Source organism: Pygoscelis adeliae, unplaced genomic scaffold, assembly GCF_000699105.1.
Source record: "Pygoscelis adeliae isolate BGI_AS28 unplaced genomic scaffold, ASM69910v1 Scaffold224, whole genome shotgun sequence".
NCBI lineage: Eukaryota > Metazoa > Chordata > Aves > Sphenisciformes > Spheniscidae > Pygoscelis > Pygoscelis adeliae.
Window position 1 is genome coordinate 1896666 of NW_008824657.1, and position 9252 is coordinate 1905917.

Genomic DNA, 9252 nt, shown 5'->3' on the forward strand with positions numbered 1-9252 from the left:
AAAGACGTGTAGATGAGGCGCTGAGGGACATGGTTTAGTGGGCATGGGGGTGTTGGGTCGACGGTTGGACTCGGTGATCTTAGAGGTCTCTTCCAACCTTAATGATTCTATGATTCTATGATTCTATGATCCCATCTTGCTTTCTGCTTCTCTCTCTCCTTGGTGCTTTATCTGACGCGATCAACTTCTGCTTCACTTTGCTTTCCCTCCTGGATTTAAAATGGAACTAAAATAGTAATAATAACAATCATCTTGCGAATCAACGTGTATTCTTGCAATGGCAAAATCGTAAAGATTTTAATAGCAACCTCGATATTCCTGTCCGTCTTGTGTAGCGCTCTGAATTATGATGGCTGTTACGTGCCTCGTGCCCAAGTGGGCTCGTGGTCGGTGCTGCAGCTGGAAAGAGAGATAGCAGCGCGGGCTCCCTGCTTGGATCTGCAAGACCTTGGGCAATGTCAGGTGACTCTGGGGGGGACATGCAACCTGGGGTCTTCTGGACGTCATGATGGGGCAGCACAGGGTTGGCTGAGGTAACCCCTAACCCAAGCTTACTTTGTGCGACGTGGCTAGTTACTCTTTAGACCCGACTTTGTGCCCGCAGGCTGATGCCAACTGTTGTGTAGGAGCTCTTTGTAGACTTGGCCTTCAGGCCCTTGGCTGGGTCTACAGTGCTGCAGGCAAAAGAGGTGGTGGAGGGCTCAGAAAGCTGGATGGGGAGCTGTGCGGGCACCGCAGGGAGGCATCGGAGGAGTGCCGAGGTCTGCCCAGTCCTATTTTGGGGGGAGAAAGTCCAAGATGCTGCTTCAAGGTGGGACAAGGTGAAGTTGTTTCCACAGGAACTGCCCAGGACCAGCTCAGGTCCGCTCCAAGAGCGGGCAAGCAGGGTCCCCATATGGGGCATCCCATCAGCATCCCCATGGTTTTTAGGGGGCAAAATAAATCCTGCTGGAAACCCCACATTTTCCGCAGAAGGAACTTCAAGCAGAAAAAAAACTTAGTTCCAGGACGTCTTTTGACGGGAAGATTTTTGCTTTTGCTGTGGGAAATCTAAAGGGGTTTGGGATGAGTGGTTTTGTCTCAGGACCACATGTCGGAATGCAATAGGAAACAGTCCCCTCACCTGGACTAATTTTTTTTTTTAGTTTAGAGTCCATGTTTTTCAAAGCCTTCGCTCTCTCTTCCCCCAACCAAAAATAACCTAGCAGCAATGACATTTTAACGGGAAATTAAATGAAAACATTTGTTTTGAATTGACATTTTGACTTGAAATGTTGATTTGTTCTGGATTTTTAAGCCAGAGAGCAGCAACGCGCTGTTGTTGCAAATGAGAAAAAATGAAATTGTCTTGAAAAATAGCCATAGACTCTCGGGACACGGCGGGGACAGAGAGGGGACACTCTGCTCCTGGGGACTCCCAAGGTCTCTGCATCAGCTCTGTGGGGAGGGCCACAGGAGCCAGCTACTCAGCTTCTGCAAAACCTTTGCGTCTTCTTAAAAACAAGCAAAAAAAAGGCAGTTTTCTGTTTTCATGAGAAAGCTAGCCATTTTCGCAAGGCGGGGAGAGGGGGAATCAATTTTTCCCATCAGCCATTCTTCACCGCCGTTAGGAGGATGATACTGTAGATGCATTGAGGTTTCACCTTCTTTAAATATCACTGGTATTTATTTTCATTACTTGCTCTTAATTGTAATGAAGCTGAAGTCTCCTCTGTGCCCTGATGGGGAATTTATCCCCAAAAACATCTAGAAACGTTCAGTTTCTTGGTCTGCAAACATCCTTTCATCTCTCCAGCATCCCATCTGTCTGTCTAGCTGCTCCTCCACCGCCTCCTTCCTCTTCCTTGTGATCACAGCCACCAAGGCCCCTTAAACGAACATTTTCACAAAATCTTCGTTTGCATTTCAAACGAGACGAAAGCACAGAAACCCACAGGAAAAAAGAGGGGGGGGGGAAAAAGAGGGGGGGGGGGGAAGCCAACTTTGCTTTCCCGGTTCCTCCCCATTTCTCACCTCCGAAGAGATTATTAAACTTGTCCGAAGGTAAAAATCTCAACCCTTCCCCACGCACCTCCAATGGAAATAATTTCCCTTGGCTGTTCGCTTCCTCCCGTCCTCTTTTGGTGTGGGTTGGGTTGTGGTTTTTTGATGTTATGATGAATTTGTGCGATGTTGCCCTCTAATGGCTGATCAATGGGAAAACGATGAGATCTGCCCGGGAAATCTTCCTTTATTATTCCCTGGGACAAATGAGTTTTTTTGGAGATAAAGGATAAAGGGGGGTTTGCTCCGTACCCAAGAGGTGAATGAGAAATGCACACTACGCTCTCGGAATGTTGCCTCTCCAAACCCCTTGTCGTTCATCCCTCTACCCCCTAAATAGAAATAACCCAAATTAAGGTTTCGGGAAGGCATTTTTTCCCAAAAAAGCCCTTTCTCGGCTGCCTCCACCCTGCAGGAGGTGCCTTGAGGACCTCAGCAGATGACTCCCCAGCATCGCAGCCCCGCAGACGGGAGCTCCTCCAGTCATTTATTTTTTTGAACGAGTGAAAACGTTTTGACTTGAACTTTCATACATAATGATGAGGGTTAGTTACCAAAATCCACACATTTTCTTTAGTCGTTTTCATTTACTACTGTTTTAAATTATTTCACAGCCTTGCAAATCTCCTTCTGACAGCCAGAGCCCGGGCAGGGAAAGCAAAAGGGAGAAAAAAAACCCTACTAAGTATTCATTTTTCACATAATATATTCCAATCCTGTTAGGTTGTGCTGGTGAAGGTAATATTTCTGGCATTCATTTAATGAAATTGACAGTGATGAATGGTTAATTATACAAATTATATTCTTATTAAACCCCCCGGAATCACTGCCTTAGAAAGTCTTAACTATGGACTTCTCGCGCTATATACATATTTTTTTTTAGGAGCATCTTTACTGCTGGCTGCTGCAAAACTGTCTTCAAAAAAACCTTGAAAAGCATTAAAAATCCACTAGTTAAGTCAATTACTGCAGATAAGTTAATCTTAATGGGATGCTTACACCCCCGTCCTTGCATAAGTTTACTTTTCATCCCTCTCTCTCAGCTCTGGAGGCGCTGGAGAGAAAAGTTCTTTGGCGATTGTTGTGACAAATGGCTTACAAGTGGATAAGTAGGGCTGGATGAAAAAGTTTCCATCGAAACCGGTTTTCAGCAGAATTTCCCCCCTGAGCTTGCGCAGAAATTTCCCATTTTGGGGTGGGGGGCAGCAGGGTGCCCGTGTGTCCCCCACGGATCGGTTGCCGGATGGGGACGCGATGCCCCGGGGAAGCGTGGTCGGGTTATGTCGTAGCACCAGACTCCCCACTGCGGCTTAACCCCTCTGTAAAGGGGGGGGACAAAAACCCAGCAGTGGACAAATCTCATTTTCCAAGCGGCGCCGTCGGGAAGGGAAAGCGCTGCACGGCGCCCGCCTTTAACCTCTGCTCGTTCCCGGGGCGGTAAACCCCGCTCCCAAGCATGCCAGGTCCTCCCGGTGCAAACACATCGCGGTAGTTTTAATTGCACAGCACGGGATGAACTGGCAGATATTGGCCAGGCTGTGTGTGCTCAGGGAATAAATGTAATAAATAGACTATTAAGTTAAGCAAGTTTTCAGCTTCAGCAGTGAAAGTGCCCATCTATCTTGCGTGGCTTTCTGCATGCTTCATTACCGCATGTAACCACACTGAAAAAATATGCTTTATCCTTTATAATTAGATGATAAGTTCCCTAAGATATACGTTAGCGCTGCCAACCACCTGGCACTGCACAGCGGCGCAGAGTTGCCCGCTTCCAGCAGCTTGTAATGAAATTTATTACCAAGCCTCATATTACACTAAGTTAACATCACTTAATCTTCTTCCTTGACAGAGTTATGTATGAGGCATGCCGGGATTTAGGGACTGCGGAGGGAGTGAGCCGTGCCGAGGGGGTAGAGGTGGGTGCAAGGTGGGTTGAGGGCTCTGGGAGGTGATGCTGCAGAATCAGGCTGCCCTTATTTCCCCATCCCCTTATTTCTGCTGATACCCCAAAGGGACGGAACATCTTCTGCAGCTTCTCTTCATTTTTTTAAACTAAACCGCAGGCTCGCTTTGCCTCACTTAATGCAGATAACAGCAGCAAGTTAATAATTAAGAAATGAGCTATGACCTCTTTGGAGAGGGAGGAGAGCATGCAGCACGATTTGACGTGAGCAGAGTGTCACCAAAAATCAAAAATACCTTCCCCGAGTGATGCAGGCTGCAGAAAAGTGTCCGCCGGGTCCCAAAATTGTCACCGCATCACCATCTGGTCATAGCATCTCCGTGCCGTGGTCCTGGTGTGGCCCTCAGTGCTCCGAGTCTTTCAGCAAAGGGAGACGGGGGGTTGTTTTCTTCCAAATTTTTCTCCTGATTTTCAAGGGAGGCTGGAGGTGCACAGGGGTTGCAGGGAGTTTTCACGGATGAACAACTTGTTTGGCTTTGGATTTGGGGCTTCACCCATCTCCCCCCCCCTCCCTTCTCCCCAGCTTCTTTGTCTTGATTGCAAAATGTTGAACCCCTGGTGCCTGCTAGAGCCTTGAATAAGCCGAAGGTGGGAGAAATGATGGAGCTGCCGTCGCGTCTCCTCTTTTTACTCAATAAGCTTCATAATCTCTGTATAACTACCTATATCACAAAAAGACAGGAGGAGCAGGGGGAGCTTCATGAGCTGGTTAGAGCGGGCAACTCCATCACCAGCCGTGACTATTATTATAAAATATTCTGGAAGTTAACTCAATAAAAAAGCTAATAATGAGAGGAACCATCTCTGCCTTTGTTTATAGCTTCTTTAAGTGTATAAACGAGCATGAGGTGATTAATGAGGGTGATCCGAGAGAGAAAGATTTGCATGCAGAGTGCTGAATTATTTCCTTATTGCATGTGCTTCCTGGTCCCTCTGTTTGTTGTGCTGCTCGACACTGTTTAATACAGAATGACTAAACTTATGAGATCCTATTTATTCCACCTGACATTGTCCCCTCTGCCAGCTCAGCCCCCGAGACAGATAGCGCATGCACAACGAATTCAGAAAATATATTAAAAAGCAATTATAAACTCCCTGCCTTCAGTGTCCTGGCCTTATTCTTCGCAGCGCTCCCTGAGAATTAGCATAATGTCTACAGGCTCTCGTGGAGTTATCAAAACACGATGAGTCTCTATCTTATTTTCAAGAGCTGATGGATGTAGGAGTTAAAGGTTGCCAAAGGTGCGTTCGCGTACTCTGCCTCCGCACCCTGATAAATGTTACTGGTGCCGGTAGCGCATTTCCCCCACCACCAGGCACCCCAGGAGACGGTGGCAGCCTAAATTTTGCCGGCTCAGCGCATGTTTCTTGCATTAAGCAATCTCCTTTGCTCTTCCCACCACGGTGGCTCCAATATTAGAATTCCATTATGTTCCTGGGCTGCTTTCCCCACCGTTTTCTGGTTTACAGACTTCCAAAAACCTCTCCGAGGGACAGGAAGGACGTCAGAACGAGCCATTCTTATATGATGGGTCATTTTTCTTGCCTCTTAGACATTGCAGGGCAAGAGCCTCTTGACTGCGAGCTAGATTTCACCATTTCTCCTCTCTCGCTCTTTCTCCAGAGCTCTTAAACCACATATTGGAGGTGCTCTCAGCCAGGAGGGTGACGGTGTGGCAGCGGGAGCATCCTGCACGCCCGGGGCCAGTGGGCTGCCACGCTGAGGCACGAACCCGCCGGGTCAAACACCATTTACCCTGGTCAGCCCTGCAAAGATGACAGCCGTCAAATGGTCAGGCGGGGGGAAAAAAGCACAGTTTAGGGGCTTTTTGAAACTGCAACACTGCCTTGGGTAGTTTAAGTGTAATTTTGGGTTAAAATGATGGTGAAACAGGGGGTGTTTCACCACTTCATAACTGGAGAAAACCGGCAAAGCCGCAACAAAATCTCAATGCAACTTTGCCAGGTTACGCTGGAAAAAACTTGTCACCTGGATATCACGCTCTTTTATTATTTATGTCTTCTCTTACGCATAGTAATACATATATATGTTGCAAATCCGAGGTAGCGTTGAACCAGCTGGCACCGTGCATCTCCATCTAATTATATACAGTCTTTTGGGTTTCGTTCCAGCTCCGCCGTAATTCTCTCCCGCAAACCTCGCGCAGGATTTTAACTCACTCCCGGCACAAAATGCTTCATCTGTGTTAAAAGTGAGGGTGCGCACAAATATATTAGCATTTCAGGAAGTACTTGAAGGCTTTCATAGCCTGTCTTTACCCAGAAACTGTTTATCAAAGCATCTTAATAGAGACCAATTTGTATACCTCAAAAATACATTTATTCTGTAAATTGTTTATAGAAAACCAACAGAAGAAAATGGGCTTTGCTGCTACTGAATTCATTAGTAGCAGACTGCCTGATTGCTTTTATTCCTTTTAACCTCCGATTGTATATTTTATTCGCTTGGAATATTTTATATACCTCGGCGCTGAGCTGAGCTGGACGGGATCCTGCGCTGGGGGTTTCAGGGGCGTCCGGGGGGAGTTAAATCAGCCCCAAATGGAGAGGAATCAGATGGCGTCGCTGCTTTTTTACCCCGCGTGCTGGCTTGGTTCGAGGAGGTGAGAGAGTGACAAATGAAATTATCTTGTTTAATCTCATCTCGGGCTGCTCTGAGCGGTCACAGAAAAAACTACGATCCCCCCCCCAGGCTTTCCACGTAAGGGCTGGGAGTCCTGGTTGCCTTAAAACGTAGGGCTCAAGGGCTGTCAATCAGCTCTCCCGGTGATGGAATTGGGGTTTCTAGGCGTGACTCTTCTGCTTTTTACCACGGGGAAACACATCTCGGGAAACATTAGAGCCCCGTGCAAGCACCAGCTGTTGAGCACCGCCGTTTTGTTGCAGTCTTCCCCTTCTGCAAAGCACCACTGCATCCCTGCCGCGCCCTGGGAGGCAGCTGGAAGAGTTTAATCTTCCAGAGCGCGGGGTTTGCCGGTGTGGTTCGCCGCACGAACGCTTGCGGTCGGCGCTGCGGTGGGGACGAGCCGGGGAGGGGTGGTAGGACCCTTTCTTGGTGGTGGAGGGTTTGCGTTGCCGTAGGTTTGCCTCATGGGGCACTCCTAAAATCCCTTAATCCTGCCTAGCTGCTCAGGCTTCTATCGCTTCTTCAGAAGGGGAGGGGAAAAAGCCCTAAGAAAAAACTTCCAAAAGAATTTAATTGGACCAAACTCGTGTCTCCTTGCGTCAGCCAGATAGGGCCGTTGCCGGAGCAGACATCGGCACTGAAGTTGGAGGTGCCTGTGAAAGAGCGGAGCTGCGAGGTGCAGCTTTCCAAGGCTGCGATGTGCTGACCTAGATTGCCCTAAACAACGGGGTCATTAATGGAAAATTTACTGAAGAAACGAAGCCGCCGTTTGATTTCACTGCAGGCTGGCTTAGGGGTTTGCTGAGTATCCTCAGCCCTGTTAACCCCTACCCCATCGCCTTCTCTCGCGCAGACACGTACCCAAAGTGGCACTTGCAGAATATCTTTGAGCAGAAATCCTGTGGTTTTGCCCGCTTACGTTGGACGTGGTGGGTGCTGTGGTTGGATGCCTTGCCCAGCTCTGCCCAAAGTCACCCAATCCTGGTCTTAAATATTGTGGTCACCTTCTCTCCAGAGCAGTCGCCCTGCCAGCAGCCTTTTCCGGAGAGTGGTTCGAGATCTAAATGCTGCTCTTGGCTACCAGTGCTCGGTGTTTATGGGATGCCTACTGTTCATATGTGCTTACATGTTGCATACTGTTAAACTGCGCTGAGTAGTTTGGAATAGGGTTTAGCAGCTGACTAGGATGCCGTTACCTCCGGGGTGTAAGAGGTCAAGGCCCCCTATAACGTTGTTGGTATGAGTCCCTGGAGTCTTATTCTGCTGTCTTGTGTTGGGGAACCTAAGGAAGAGATGAGAGTAACTGAGTCCCGGGGCTGGAAATAAGCCTGAAACCCCCTTTTTAGTGATTCTATAGGAATCCCCGTCCCACAAAAGAGTAAGTACGGGATCCGCTTTGACCCAGGAGCTGCTCCGTCCCTCCTGCGTGCTGCAGCATCTCTGTTCTCGCTTCACGCCTCCTCCGTGCCACGCAGGATGGCTTCCCCCGTGTGAAACCTGCATCGCTTACCCCATGCCTCCGGGCTCATCGTTTTTTCTGTCGTAGACAGGCGTGCTCTTTTTGATCGCGGCGATGTGTGTCTTTCATCACACGCGGCAACGCCTACCTATGCTGTGCATGCAAAGGAAGAGTTTTAAGAGGAGATCAATGAGTCTGAGAGTCAAAGGGAGGCTTTCACCTCCGGGAGCTCGCGAGCAAAGTACCTGGAAAGTCGATCAATCAATTACTTGCATTCCCTCCCCTCCCCCTGCGCTGTACAATTCTCTTTCATTTTCTTCTCCTCCGAGGCATTAGGCTTGGATTTTAGAGTGTGAATAAATAAAATATATATGTTCAGCTCCAAAACATTTTGTGCATAACATTGAAGGGGCACACGTCCCTCGGTATGAAGGACAGGGGCAATGCCCCTCGGTACCTGGCGATTTCCCAATGCAAAGGAGCAGAGAGAGCACCAGGGCAAGATCACGCCCAAAGGTCAGCGAGGCTGTAAAAGTAATCCTTCGCTCCAAAACATCCAAGAGACCCTCAGCAGAGGAGATCGGGGTCATGACAGCAGCGCGACTCTCCCGAGCTGCTTCCCTCGGCTGCAGAAACGCAGTCCTTCCTTGACCTGGGAGCTGCTTCCCCATGCTCCCGGTGGCCCTTTTAGCCTCTTTCCGCAACGGGCTCGTCTTTTGCTGCCACAGCTTCGGGTTTGATGGAGGAGAAATGGCACGGGGTGGGGGTGCATTTTCACCAGATAGGGAACAGCCGGGAGCCGCGTTCAAGGGGAGGATGTTGGCCACAGGCTGACGTCTCTGTTGCAAGTTTAATGTAACGGAGCCTGTGTGTTTTCCTGATCACACAGACTTTCATATGCGCTTTCGTACAGACCCCCAAATACCAAGTCATCTGTACGAAAGCAAAAAAGCTCCTTGCAAAAAAGCAAGCGGAGAAAGCAGCAGGGAGAAGGAGGAAGCGGCCGGGACCGGCCGGCTTCGAAAAGAAGAGGAGGGAATGAGGGGGGGGGGCAGGATGACTGGGGGCGCGTGGAGGGGTGGCACTGCGCAGCGAGTCAAAGTTTGCATGAAACCAAACAACCCGTGTGCCATAGCGCGA